Source organism: Orbicella faveolata, unplaced genomic scaffold, assembly GCF_042242905.1.
Source record: "Orbicella faveolata isolate gen_17 unplaced genomic scaffold, um_ofav_v1 contig_36, whole genome shotgun sequence".
NCBI classification, from domain to species: domain Eukaryota; kingdom Metazoa; phylum Cnidaria; class Anthozoa; order Scleractinia; family Merulinidae; genus Orbicella; species Orbicella faveolata.
The window spans coordinates 5,244,271-5,258,798 of record NW_028301565.1 but is presented as its reverse complement, the minus strand read 5'-3'; the positions used below and the strand labels follow the sequence as shown (position 1 = coordinate 5,258,798).

General features: G+C 42.0%; 1 pseudogene across 1 annotated transcript; it reads right to left on the bottom strand.

The window, feature by feature from the left end:
- Window positions 1-202: 202 nt before the first annotated feature.
- Window positions 203-11,889, bottom strand: LOC110050767 (uncharacterized; annotated as a pseudogene). The gene is made up of 9 exons (XR_016202583.1): window positions 11,599-11,889; window positions 9,830-10,058; window positions 3,810-4,008; window positions 3,377-3,592; window positions 2,951-3,085; window positions 2,281-2,378; window positions 1,684-1,795; window positions 1,237-1,309; window positions 203-992 (listed from the first exon to the last, which is right to left on the bottom strand). The product of XR_016202583.1 is annotated as an uncharacterized LOC110050767 (transcript).
- Between the last annotated feature and the right edge of the window lie 2,639 nt (window positions 11,890-14,528).

Sequence of the window (14,528 nt, the reverse complement as noted above, 5' to 3'; positions counted from 1 at the left end):
AAGAACATCAAATTTCCAAGGGGCAACTATCAGACCGATAGTTCCCAGACATAAACACTCTATTGTCTTTATTGTTCACCACTAAATTTTCTTCCGTGCGCCAGTTCAAAAATTGTATTGAATTATTTTCAACTTTTTTAGATGAAAGCCGTGAAAGCCAAACGTAAAATGCGAAAAAGAAAACAAAAACCCTCTTATAAATTCAATCTTTTATTTTCTATAAGCCCGCCTGTTGACAGAAATATTTTCACGGGCAAGTACTATCCATCCGGGTATTTTCCTCGGACGGGTACTATGGGCTGATAGTGTCTCTCCGCGGATGAACACTATCGCGTCACGTGATCAGTTTAAACCAATAAGAATCGGAGAAAATTTAGTGGTGAACTATAATCTGTGATAGATAGTGAGTAGCGTAGCAGTGTGCCCTTGTTAGCAAAATGACGGCCGCTTCTGGGCGTTTTCGAAGTGTCTGTGAAGAGGATAGTGAGTAGCGTAGCCAATCAGAGCCAATCAGGGCGTAGCCAATCAGAGAGCGGTAGTAGATTTATACGAATACTATATAATAAAGCAAGCTTACAGCAAGCACCTAGCGGTCTTCATAATTCCTTAAAGCGATAGATTTTCTCGAGTGCTGTCTCTTAAGGACGGCCCAAAATAACTAACTTTCAGTAAGGGCTATGAAAGGAAAGTGAAAAGGGACCAAACAGTGGCATTATTGTTAAAATTGAGTGAAAATTTTTACTACAACAGTAGAAAAGTAACAATTCCTCATATATAACTAGTAATATAAGAAATACTATCCATTGAATTCACATTTTCTCTTCATGAGAAATCAGAGGAGAATTTTCATTTTGGTCGTCTTCTACATCTCCCGGAAGCAAATCTTCTATCGTCGGCTCGTTGTGAGTTTCTGGTAATGTCATGCACACAATCGCTGTAACTAGCGATAAGCCGCCCATAATCCCAAAGGGCAGGTAACGATTAACCGTGAGCTGTACACAGAATGGAAAAAAGTGGAAATAAGTAAAGGAAAACGAAGCAGAAAGGAAGCCGTGAGGATGAGGGAAATCGTAGGAAGGAATGAAGGAAAGAATGATAAAAGTAATTGTGTGTGCGTTACGAAGCCGGCGTCCCGCAAATTATAAAATATATGTTGGTAGGTTATGGAGTGGATTTGCAGTTGTGGTCACATTTCATCAGACTGTAAATTTAATAACAGCTTAAAATATCGCTTACCAAGAGCGGAGCATAAACGGAAAGAGACGCACTAACTCGGGCAGACGCGGTGGATGTCCCCAGCGCAACATTTCTGAGTGAAAGAGAAAAAGTGATTGACAGCTTGATTGGCTGACTGATTAACTAGCTGGCAAACCTGAGTGACTGACTGGCTGACTGGCTGACAGACAGACAAACAGACAGACAGGCTGGGTGGCTGGCTGGCTGGCTGACTGACAGACGGACAGACGGATAGACAGACTGCCTGTCTGGCTGAATGATCGAGTACATTTCTGGCCGACTAACCGAACGACAGATTGCTCTCCTGATTAGCAATCGAACCGGCAAAATTCGTTAACACCAAGCCTGATCAATACGCTTTTAATCATCTTCCAGGCGTTCTATTGTTTCGATATTCCAATCATTAAAGTGGAAGATAGCAACATAACTAGTTATACTAGTTATTACCTTATTGCTGTTGGAAACAGTTCTGCAGAGTAAATCTACACCAATGTAAAGGCAATATCTCCACTTAACTTAGTCACGAACAAATACATGAAGACTTCTCCAGCCAAGTGACCTATTATAAAGAAATTTTAAAACAAGCAAACCCACAAACACTAATTACTTGGGCAAATTTTACCATGCTCTACGAATATGGTAAGCCTACGTGTGATTTTTTGGGGCATTTTTATTTAGTTTTGTTTGCTATATTTTGAGGGCGTTTTTAATAAAACAATTATTCCACCCGCGCTTGTTGGATAGGAGATGATTATAGCCAACTCGGCGCTGCGCGCCTTGTTGGCTATCTACCAGCTCATGTCCAACGGGCGGTCGTGGAATAATCGTTAAATATTCCAATACAGGATTACTATACTCGCTAGTATCCAATTGAATACCTGAGAGGGGACGCGCATTGCGAGAGTAACGTATCTCGCCTAAAAACACAACACGATGAGCGCGGCCTAGACACACGAGTTATTATGTGTTTTTATCCCCAGATGCTTTATAAACAAAGGAATTGAATGAGCCTGTAACCCTGTAAAGACTCAGAAGACTCATTACCTTCGTCATTTTCAGCCTTGTCTGACAGAAGAAGGGCGCCAATAGCTCCTGCAGTGGACACGAGAAACGACACGATGACGATTTTTCGACGACCAATTCTAAAATAACAACAAATAAGAAAAGTACCTAGCGTCAATTACATATTAGCTGTTCCTGGAATCTCCAGTCTGGTCATGTATTATTTTGTAATAATATTCTAGGTGTTTAGGACTGCCCAAAAACACATACAAATTAAAAAAACCTTCCGTTTGAAAAGTTAGTGACTTAGTAAGTGACGGAATAGACCACTTTCGTATCCTCTGAATTGGACTGGAACTAGCTCGCAACTGGGGCAATCCGCCGTAGGAAAAAAGATGGCGATTGGTACATTTACCCATAATTCTTAGCTTAAAGAAAATTTAAAAAACGCTCCTAAAAACGTACAGAAACGTTCTAAAACCTTCAAACCCAGCTGCGTAGACAATGTCGATAGCACATGAAAAAACACTGCAACAAAGTGGCTTTCCTTGTAATTTACAGGCTGTATTAGGCTCGCATGGTATTGTGGTAAAATGTACAGCCGCCATCTTTTTTCCGACGGAGGATTGGGGGGGGGGGGGGGGGGTCTTTTCAGATACAATTGTCGTTAATCTCTTTAAAAGTAAATCAATAGGAGAACTTCCTTTCTTACTTCAACGTTAAACCGGCGGAAACGAGATATGCAGGCAATGTGGCAAGCGTTGAAATCAGTACATTGACATAAATGCTCCCGCCAAGGACAGGTGCGCTGAATGATACGCCAAAGTATATGAAAGAAGCACTAAACCTGTTTCGTGAAAAGACAGAGACAGAGAGAAAGCTTTGGTTTAACGTTAACACAGAGACTGTATTTCTAGAGGTATTGGGGCTAAGTTTAAATTTATGTTACTTAAAAAACTCTCGATAAATCATGGTTAGCCTTCATGATCTTTTTCCAAAATATACAATTTCCTTTCAGTGTCTTATTTTCTTTTGCAAAAAATTAGACTAATCCAAGACGGCAGACTTGTCGAAGCATTTTGGCATGTAAGCTAAGTTTAATCGGAAGTCATCGGTTAATCTTTAATTTCACACTTACCACATAAGCCAGGATGCAAGCGTCTTATGAGCCATTTTAGCTGACGAAAACAAGTCGCGAAAATCACCAAGCCTTTCTTTTTTTTCGTCATTGGGCAATTTCAGCGCTGCATCGGGCATCTTTTTGCCATTAACCCTAGCTACTTTACTTAACGATTCCCTAGCTTCGGTCATTCGGCCTTTCTTTAGAAACCAACGGATAGACTCTGGAGTTAGGCTGTGGGGAAATAACAAAAACATAGAGAGGTTTGAGCAACTGAGTCTATTCAAATCTCTGCAGATACAAGAAAGAGTCTATTTTACAAGTTTAACCAACACTATTATAATTTTACATTTCCCTAAAATGATTGAACTATGGAACTTATGAAATATTAATACCTCAAATATCTAATACAAAGCTTGTACAATAAAAAAGAAAACTTCTTGTTACTCACGACCAACAAGCCAACAAAAAAATCCCTGGAGCTCCAGAGGCCATCGTTAATTGTTTCCAATCTCTGATGACGTATGCAAGTCCTGTTACGCAAGAAACGCCTGCCACATAACCGAACCAAATTATAGAGCCTGCAGGGCCTCTGTGGCGAATGCCAGAATACTCTGTCACCAACACGAATGCCGGAACGGTGAAAGCACCTGCAAGTTTTCAAAAACCAGAGCCTACGTGAAGTAACCTCATGGCTCTTTCACACGCGTTCATTCTACGATCAATTTCTAAAGTTTACAAACATGTAATTTGAAAAACTGAACAGGTAACATGTATGCCAGTTTCCCGTGGATAACGTGCAATCCTCTTTCTCGCATTCTTTAAAATATTTAGGTCCTCTCTTGTTCCTGTCACTGATTCAAGACAAGGAGAATTGCTACTCCCTCCTGGATTTGATGCTAGTGCCATGGTTCCCTCCACCACCCTCCCCCCCCCCCCCCGCCCAGCAATGAATTCGCTGGTGCCGGGTTTTAGTGCAACACTTTTTTCCAAATGTGACCCATTTTTACAAGTGTGACCCAATTCTCCTAGTGTGATCCATTTTTACAAGTGTTATCCATTTTTACAAGTGTGACCCATTTTCACAAGTGTGGCCCATTTTTACAAGTCCGACCTATTTTGACAAGTGTGACCCATTTTTCCAAGTGTAACGCATTTTCTTAAGTGTGACGCATTTTTTCAAGTAAGCCGCATTTTCTTAAGTGTGGCGCATTTTTCCAGGTGTGCCGCATTTTTTTAAGTGTAGCGCATTTGTCCAAGTGTGCCGCATTTTCTTAAGTGCGGCGCGTTTTTCCAAGTGTGCCGCATTTTCTTAAGTGTGGCGCATTTTCCAAGTGTGCCGCATTTTCTTAAGTGTGGCGGATTTTTGCAAGTGTGCCGCATTTTCTTAAGTGTGGCGCATTTTTCCAAGTGTGCCGCATTTTCTTCAGTGTTGCGCATTTTTTCAAGTGTGCCGCATTTTCTTAAGTGTGGGGCATTTTTGCAAGTGTGCCGCATTTTCTTAAGTGTTGCGCATTTTTCCAAGTGTGCTGCATTTTCTTAATTGTGGTGCATTTTTCCAAGTGTGCCGTATTTTCTGAAGTCTGGCGCATTTTTCCAGGTGTCCCGCATCTTTTTAAGTGTAGCGCATTTTTCCAAGTGTGCCGCATTTTCTTAAGTGTGGCGTATTTTCCAAGTGTGCCGCATTTTGTTAAGTGTGGGGCATTTTTCCAAGTGTGCCGCATTTTCTTAAGTGTTGCGCATTTTTCCAAGTGTGCCGCATTTTCTTAATTGTGGCGCATTTTTGCAAGTGTGCCGCATTTTCTTAAGTCTGGCGCATTTTTCCAGGTGTGCCGCATTTTTTTAAGTGTAGCGCATTTTAGCAAGTGTGCCGCATTTTCTTAAGTCTGGCGCATTTTTGCAAGTGTGCCGCATTTTTGCAAGTGTGGCACATTTTTCCAAGTGGGCCGCATTTTCTTAAGTCTGGCGCATTTTTCCAAGTGTGCCGCATTTTCTTAAGTGTTGCGCATTTTTGCAATTGTGCCGCATTTTCTTAAGTGTGGAGCATTTTTGCAAGCGTGCCGCATTTTCTTAAGTGTGGGGCATTTTTCCAAGTGTGCCGCGTTGTGTTAAGTGTGGCGTATTTTTCCAAGTGTGCCGCATTTTCTTAAGTGTGGCGTATTTTCCAAGTGTGCCGCATTTTGTTAAGTGTGGGGCATTTTTCGAAGTGTGCCGCATTTTCTTAAGTGTGGAGCATTTTTGCAAGCGTGCCGCATTTTCTTAAGTGTGGGGCATTTTTCCAAGTGTGCCGCGTTGTGTTAAGTGTGGCGTATTTTTCCAAGTGTGCCGCATTTTCTTAAGTGTGGGGCATTTTTCCAAGTGTGCCGCATTTTGTTAAGTCTGGGGCATTTTTCCAAGTGTGCCGCATTTTCCTGAGTGTTGTGCATTTTTCAAAGTGTGGCGCATTTTGTTAAGTGTGGCGCGTTTTTCCAAGTGTGCCGCATTTTCTTAAGTCTGGCGCATTTTTCTAAGTGTGGCGCATTTTCTAAAGTGTGGCGTAATCTTTAGAGTGTGGCGCATTTTCTTAAGTGTGGCGCATTTTTCCAAGTGTGCCGTATTTTCTTAAGTCTGGCGCACTTTTCCAGGTGTCCCGCATCTTTTTAAGTGTAGCGCATTTTTCCAAGTGTGCCGCATTTTCTTAAGTGTGGCGTATTTTCCAAGTGTGCCGCATTTTGTTAAGTGTGGGGCATTTTTCCAAGTGTGCCGCATTTTCTTAAGTGTTACGCATTTTCTTAATTGTGGCGCATTTTTCCAAGTGTGCCGCATTTTCTTAAGTCTGGCGCATTTTTCCAGGTGTGCCGCATTTTTTTAAGTGTAGCGCATTTTTCCAAGTGTGCCGCATTTTGTTAAGTGTGGGGCATTTTTCCAAGTGTGCCGCATTTTCTTAACTCTGGCGCATTTTTGCAAGTGTGCCGCATTTTTGCAAGTGTGGCACATTTTTCCAAGTGTGCCGCATTTTGTTAAGTGTGGGGCATTTTTGCAAGTGTACCGCATTTTCTTAAGTGTTGCGCATTTTTGCAAGTGTGCCGCATTTTCTTAAGTGTGGAGCATTTTTGCAAGCGTGCCGCATTTTCTTAAGTGTGGGGCATTTTTCCAAGTGTGCCGCGTTGTGTTAAGTGTGGCGTATTTTTCCAAGTGTGCCGCATTTTCTTAAGTGTGGGGCATTTTTTTAAGTGTGCCGCATTTTGTTAAGTCTGGGGCATTTTTCCAAGTGTGCCGCATTTTCCTGAGTGTTGTGCATTTTTCAAAGTGTGGCGCATTTTGTTAAGTGTGGCGCGTTTTTCCAAGTGTGCCGCATTTTCCTGAGTGTTGTGCATTTTTCAAAGTGTGGCGCATTTTGTTAAGTGTGGCGCGTTTTTCCAAGTGTGCCGCATTTTCTTAAGTCTGGTGCATTTTTCTAAGTGTGGCGCATTTTCTAAAGTGTGGCGTAATCTTTAGAGTGTGGCGCATTTTCTTAAGTGTGGCGCATTTTTCCAAGTGTGCCGCATTTTCCTAAGTCTGGCGCATTTTTTCAGGTGTGCCGCATTTTTTTAAGTGTAGTGCATTTTTCCAAGTGTGCCGCATTTTTCCAAGTGCATGTGCTGCATTTTCTTAAGTGCGGTGCATTTTTCAAAGTGTGCCGCATTTTTTCTAAGTGTGGCGCATTTTTCGACGTGAGGTGCATTTATTTAAGTGTGGCGCACTTTTCCAAATGTGTCACAATTATCCATCTGTGGCGCATTTATCCAACTGACTTGAAAAAGGCTTTATTAAAATGGAAAATTATTTAAAATTTTTTTATGATGGTTTTATTTGATTTTTATTGGACTGAATATGGTACTGAATTAAACTTTGGCCTAAGCTGTGGCAGCTATGAAAGGTTTGCTAAGACGGCGAGTTACTATTGTTACAAGAACGGAAATCCTTAGAAAAGCTATAAGTTATCGAGACACATTTTTTCAAGTGCGACTCGTTTTTACAAGTTTAACTCTTTTTCTCCAAGTACGACCACCAAGTGTAACCCATTTTTTCCAAGTGTGACCCATTTTTCTAGTGTAACCCATTTTTCTAAGTGTGACCCATTTTTTAAGTGTGGCCCTCTTTTTTCAAGTATGACCAATTTTTCCAAATGTGACCCACTTTTCTACGTGTAAAATAAATAAATAAATAAAATTAAAAAATAAAATAAAATAAAATAAAAAACTTTTCTAAGTATGATGCATTTTTCGAAAGGTGACCCATTTTTCAAGTGTGACCCATTTTTCCAGGTGTGACCCACTTTTACAAGTGTGACCCATTTTTCCAAGTGTGACCCTTTTTTCCAAGTGAGACACATTTTTACAATTTTGGCCCAGTTTTACAAGTGCGACCCATTTTGACAAGTGTGACCCTTTTTTCGAAGTGTGACCCATTTTCCCTAGTGTGACCCATTTTTCCAAGTGTGGCCCTTTTTTCCAAGTATGACCCATTTTCCCAAATGTGACCCACTTTTCTAAGTGTAAAAAGAAAACAAATAAAATAAAAAAGTAAAACAAAATGAAATAAAAACTTTTCTAAGTGTGATGCATTTTTCGAAAGGTCACCCATTTTTCAAGTGTGACCCATTTTTCCAGGTGTGACCCATTTTTCCAGGAGTGACCCATTTTTCCAGGTGTGACCCACTTTTATAAGTGTGACCCATTTTTCCAAGTGTGACCCTTTTTTCCAAGTGTGAAACATTTTTTTCAAGTGCGACTCGTTTTTACAGGTTTGACTCTTTTTTCCAAGTACGACCAGTTTTTCCAAGTGTGACCCATTTTTCCTAGTGTGACCCATTTTTCCAAGTGTGGCCCATTTTTCCAAGTGTGACCTTTTTCCAAGTATGACCCATTTTTCCCAATGTGACCCACTTTTCTAAGTGTGATACATTTTTCTATGTTTTATCTATTTTTCCAAGTGTGACCCATTTTTCGAAAGGTGACCCATTTTTCCAAGTGTGACCTATTTTTAGAAGTGTGACCCATTTTTACAAGTGTGACCCATTTTTCCAAGTGAGACCCATTTTTCAAGTGTGACCCATTTTTCCAGGTGTGACTCTTTTTCCAAGTGTGACCCATTTTTCGAAAGGTGACCCATTTTTCCAAGTGTGACCCATTTTTACAAGTGTGACCCTTTCTTCCAAGTGTGACTCTTTTTCCAAGTGTGACCAGTCTTTCCAAGTTTGTTCCATTTATCCAAGTGTGACCCACTTTTCTAAGTGTGACCCATTTTTCTAAGTGTGACCTATTTTTCCTGTTTGCCAATTTTGCTCTAGAGTGTCTCACAAAAATCCGCGTATCACTTAGCCAGCGAATACAGAAGTATTTTGGGCTGTCGCTTGTCTCCGCTGAATAGTATCTCGAGCTTCGATAGCTTGAAATTCTGTATTTTATCGGCATCCAGGATCTTTCTTTTTTAACGCTCTTCAAACTATTCCGAACAGATTAGCAACAATAACTGTATCTTTAAAAGTGAAGAATGATCATCGCAGTAAATTTACCAATTTAAGCAATTTGAAAGAAGAAGCCTGAAAAAAATCAGGGGTTCAGCCATCCCGTTGAAGCCCTGATTTTTTTATCCTTTTTTTTTTTTTCAGGCTTCTTCTTTCCAATTGCTTAAATTGGAAAATTTACTGCGATGATCATTCTTCACTTTCATCTACAACCGCAGTTCAAATATGAATTATTTCATATATACTTCACATAATAACTATATCTTTCTATCTTGAAAATTGAAACCACGATGACCACGATGGATCCACGAACCCGCTATTTGTATTAGACGGATCAAAAATATAAACTTCTGCGATGTCAGCTTTAAAAAACGGAAAAGAATCACTTTCGATGAACTCTCGTGGTTTCTGAAACCATTAGCTCGACACGGCGAATCATATTTGGCTCGGATCGAGCGACGGTCCGCGAATTTTATCGATAGATGGCGAATAGAGCATGAATTTGTCACCATGCGCTAGTTCGCACCACCCGTTCTCTGATCTAATTTCGCGCGATGCGTATACAGCGAAGCCTCTGGTTGTAATATTAACTATTTAAACTTTTCTAACCAGGCCATGTATCTTTGGTGATCTGGTTTACCGCATTAAATTGTTCTATCAAATGCTAAACGGCTCATACACCACAAACACCCACAAATTGTGCAATAATGACAGGTTTGTAATCTCATTAGCACAAGCACTATGACTTCGCTGAAAATTAGAACCCATGTCCTGCTGAGTATTTCAGAGTCTCATGAATCTCGTTAAGAAAAGTGTCTTGCCCAAGAACACAATACAATGTCCCCGACCAGGGCTCGAGAATCTGCAACGCTAGATCTAGAGCCGAGTGCACTAACCGTGAGGCCACCGTCACCACACAGCTAAGTGGTAGTGACAGTCATGAGCTAGAAAATCGCTTTATCAATTATGGACTCAAGACTCACCAATCATGAATCCAGTGACAGCACGAAATAAAGCAAACACCCAGAACGCTGGAGCAAAGGCTGAAGCGACATTGAAAACGGAGCAAAGACACCCGCAGATACAGAGCGGATACTTCCTGCCAAACTTGTCAGATATGCTACTCACGAAAATGCTACCAAGAAAAAATCCGGCGAAGATGACCGAGGTTGAGATGAATCCAAATGAACCACGCTCGCAGACAAGGTCAAACTGTGGAATAAATTGTAATCAATTAGAATAATACTGTGACAAAGGCAACGGAAACCGCATTAGTAGTTGCAGTGGCAGTGGCAGTGGCAGTGGCAGTGGCAGTGGCAGTGGCAGTGGCAGTGATATAGTGACAGTGGCAGTGGCAGTGGCAGTGGCAGTAGCAGTGGCGGTGTCAATGGCAATGACTATGAATGGTATGGCAGTGGCAGTGGCAATGGGAATGCATGGCGATAGCAATGGAAAAGACCAAAGGCAGTGGCAATGGCAAATGGCAATGGTAGAATGGTGTCCTAGCTACAGTGTCTCTGATTGCAGCATATGTGTCGCCTGCCAGAAGAGATTCTTTAACGTATTCTGTTCTTTTGCAGTATCTCAGTGTCACAACATTCCCGCATATTCTACTACTTTTAAGAATTCATGAGCCTAGCAGTTTGAAAACAGAAAGTGTGCCCTTCTTCCCAGAAACCACATGGGTCCATATGTCCAGCAAGTCATGATACCCAAGGAAACGTTCTCACAAGCATGGCATGTCAAGCAGCCATATTAAATTCTTCATTTAGTGGTGGTCGACCTAGTGTAAGTCATGATGTCATGTTCAACAGAATGATGCTAATCTGCCGCATTGGATCTCGGTTGACGAAATCTTAAAACATTTTAAAATATTTCCCTTTTGTCTTCCTGTCTTCTCTGGTCTTCTCGTACGTCCCAAATTAATTCTGGCAACCTTTTAGGGGGAAAGTTGGAATCCTATATTGGATTTGGTGATTCTAAGGGAGTGCTTAATAATAAGCATTTACTATAAGTATCATCCATTTTCGTGCCTGTATAGAAGTACCTAGCCACTCCCATTTTGGAGAAGCAACACATAAAAAATTTGAAAAAGGTTTTGAATATTATGGCAGAAATAAGGGCAAACTCTCTGGAAAGGTAGTCGATAAAAGTGCCGTTTTTTTGCCACTGCCTTGTATATTTTAGCAAGACGTTTCGGCTATCTCTGAAGCCTTCATCAGTTGAAAAACCGCTTGAAGTTACGCGCGATTTAAAAACGTTTTAAAATTGAAACTTTGCGCGTGTTATATGCGCGTGACTCGAGAGGATTTTAAGTGCGTGCTAAGCACTTGTTGACTTCTGGGATGACTATGTAATCATTCCTAGCATTCGGGTCTTTTACTGACATCCAAGCTTCTAGAAAAAGCCGCTGATGGTAATGTGCCTCATGTCCGACGACTTCAACGTTTTCAAAATCCATGTGATGATGACATTCGTGAACATGGCACGCAAGTTTGGAGTTATGATCGAACATCAAGACAGCCTTTTTGCGCTTGGAAACCCGCATCTTCAGTGATCTTTCGGTCTGGCCTTAGTATACAAAAATCGCACTGACTGCAATTGAAAAGGAAAGGTACCTGATTGTAATTTCTACTTTGTGGCATTGTTACTATTTCTTGTGAAACGGTTTTCAATTAGGTTCCAATTCTCAAATTGTAACATTTTCCTAACCCCCCTGGAAAATTATGGATCCGCCCTCGCTGTACTTTACCTCGGTGACGACTGACGTGAAATCATTTCCAAATTCCCAATCTTCTCTGGCAATATCACATCTGTAGGAGTAGTTATCATCTCCGAGTCTTATAGTCTCCGTAAAGGGACATGTGGCGTTATTTTTACATTTCCAGCCTGGATCCGATGCAATAAACACCATGACCATCACAGGAACACCAAACCAGAACATGTACGTCAGGTTACAAAATACGTTGAGGAGGACTTGGTAACGACCAAAGCTGCCAATGCTTTCCAGAAATTCATCTGTAGTTAGTTCCATCTCTAGAAGAAACAAGCTATAAAGCTAATTTCTAGCTCGCTGCTGATGATGATAGGGCGCAGCAACTGCGACCAAATCAGTAACGACAAAGTTTATCGAGGAGACACCGTCAGCGACAAGTAAGAGTAATGTACACCTAGAGGTATGTGGCATAGTCGATGTATACACAGTTGCACCTTCGACTCTAGTTCGAGTAGTACTTCAGTTCACAAGAGAAAAATGAACCCACACAACTGATTTTCTGACATGAATGAACATTGAAACAACGCCACTGGGCATTTTGAAAAGGAGGCCCCCTAATAGAACCTCTTTGAGGCAGCTGCAGAGTAACTGAAAGCTTAGCTTACTCGATTGGAATGAAAAACGCACTGAACGCCATTCAGATGCGGTGTTAGTGAGTCGTCTCGCCCCTGTGAGCGACTGTAAGGTAAAGGGTAAAGTCAGGTCTGAGCTTATCCCGGTTTCTGTAGCGTGAAGCGACTACGAGTATTTCCACTCCCCCCTAAATGGAATGTCACACCATCGCAGGGTTACCCCCAGTATAAAGTTCGCCGTTATTCATACACCAGAGTGGAGAGAGGCACTGTGAGAGTAAAGTGTCTTGCCCAAGAACACAACGCAATGTCCCCCGGCCATGACTCGAACCCAGACCGCTTGATCCGGAGATAAGCGCCCTAACCATGAGACCACCGCGCCTCCCACACGGGACTGTACAGTGAACGGGACTGTACGGTGAGCGGGACTGTACCGTGAGCGGGACTGCACGGTGAGCGGGACGGCGCGGTGAGCGGGACGGCGCGGTGAGCGGGACGGCGCGGTGAGCGGGACGGCGCGGTGAGCGGGACGGCGCGGTGAGCGGGACGGCGCGGTGAGCGGGACTGTGCGGTGAGCGGGACGGCGCGGTGAGCGGGACGGCGCGGTGAACGGGACGGCGCGGTGAGCGGGACTGTACGGGCCTGCAAATGATCCCAAATTGGATTGCCAATGACAACGGGGGCTGAAGCCCGCTATTTCGAACTCGCAGGGGAAACGAAAAATAGTTCGAAATGGCGGGAGTTTGAAATAGCAGATAGTAAATGACTGAAGGGCAAATCCAAGGGAAACGGTTTTGAGTTCGAAGTAACGGTGACTGTATAACCTCTTAGAATTTTTTTCCTAGTAAATTACTTGCGTCTTTAGTCACGGACTTTCACTGAAGCGGAAAGATTTCTACGTACAAAATAGGAATTATGAATCGAAACTTTCGTGTTCTCGGTATTGGACTGGAACTAGCTTGTGACCGAGGCTCATGCGGGCGAATATCGTTAAAAGGGGTTAATGTCATTTGAATTTGAAAAGACTTCCCGCATAAGCCTCAGTTGCAAGCTAGTTCCGGTCCAATATATACCGAGAATATAAAGAAAGCGCTTGAATTACCTACCTCTTTCCCAGGGTCTTCCCTCTACCTCGAGAACTTTCGAGAGGAAGAGAGAGGACCCTGGGAACGAGGTTGTTTTAACGTACGTGTAGAGCTGTCGCTTTTTAAGTGCAAATTTTTTACTGCAAGCAAGAGAAATGAGGGACCCTCATTTTCTCTTGCGGCAAGTGAATATATGAAAGATCATATATTTGAACTGCGGAGAAAGATATGATGACATGATTGATCATCGCAGTTATACAAAACTTAGGGCAGCATTTTCTCCCAGTTGGCTTGATAGCTCTGTTGGTAGAGCACTGCACCGGTATCGCAGAGGTCGTGGGTTCGAATCCCGTTCAGGCCTGAATGTTTTTCAGGCTCTAATTTTACAAGTGCTTAAGTTGTGTATAACTGCGATGATCAATCATGTCTTCAAATTTTTTACTGTCAGTCATCTCCGCCCCTGTGCGAAAAAGGCTACGCGAAAAATCTTGCCAATTTACTTGGGAGTCATCAGTTTTCTCTAAACTCGAGAATATAGTGAACATCCTGTGTTACCTTGTCTCCAGATACATATATGTATGTTCCAGTTTCATAACTAAGGTCGTGTTCTATTGAGATCAACCATTTCAACCGCAAACAATTTGGAATGATACGGTTGACGTTTCTCAACAGAACACTTTCGGTTGACACGCGGTAACTCCTTACGTGAGCTTCAATCACGGAACATAATCACGCAAAATCTTTTCCAACCGGTTCAACCTGGTTTTAGACCGGTTGAAAACGTTGCAGAAGTTGATCAACCAAACCAACTGAAAACAGTTTTTCCCCAATAAAACACGAAAACGTCCAACAAACTCAACCAACCAGAAACGGTTGATCCCAATAGAATACGGCCTAAATTGTTCTTTTCTAGTGAACGGTTACATTCGTGACGCTGGATAGCATTTTGTACGTGAAATTTGCACTCAGATCGTTCAAATGCTTTACATTGTGCTTGCGTTACCTTCAGTAACTATTGTACCGACTGCTTTGTCCTAGAGCAATGAACCTAAAATTTTCTACACGGCGTTATTCCTTGTTTCATCTTTATTCGCCCTGTTCTGCCTTTATTTTGCTTAAAAGCCAAGTAGCATAATTTTGATGCAAGGGCGTCATTTAGAGAAACGAGCATAATTTGCAAAAATTTTAAGCAGTGCTAAGAGCATTATATGCCAGTCTTACGAGCACAATCAACAAAAGCCTTTAACCT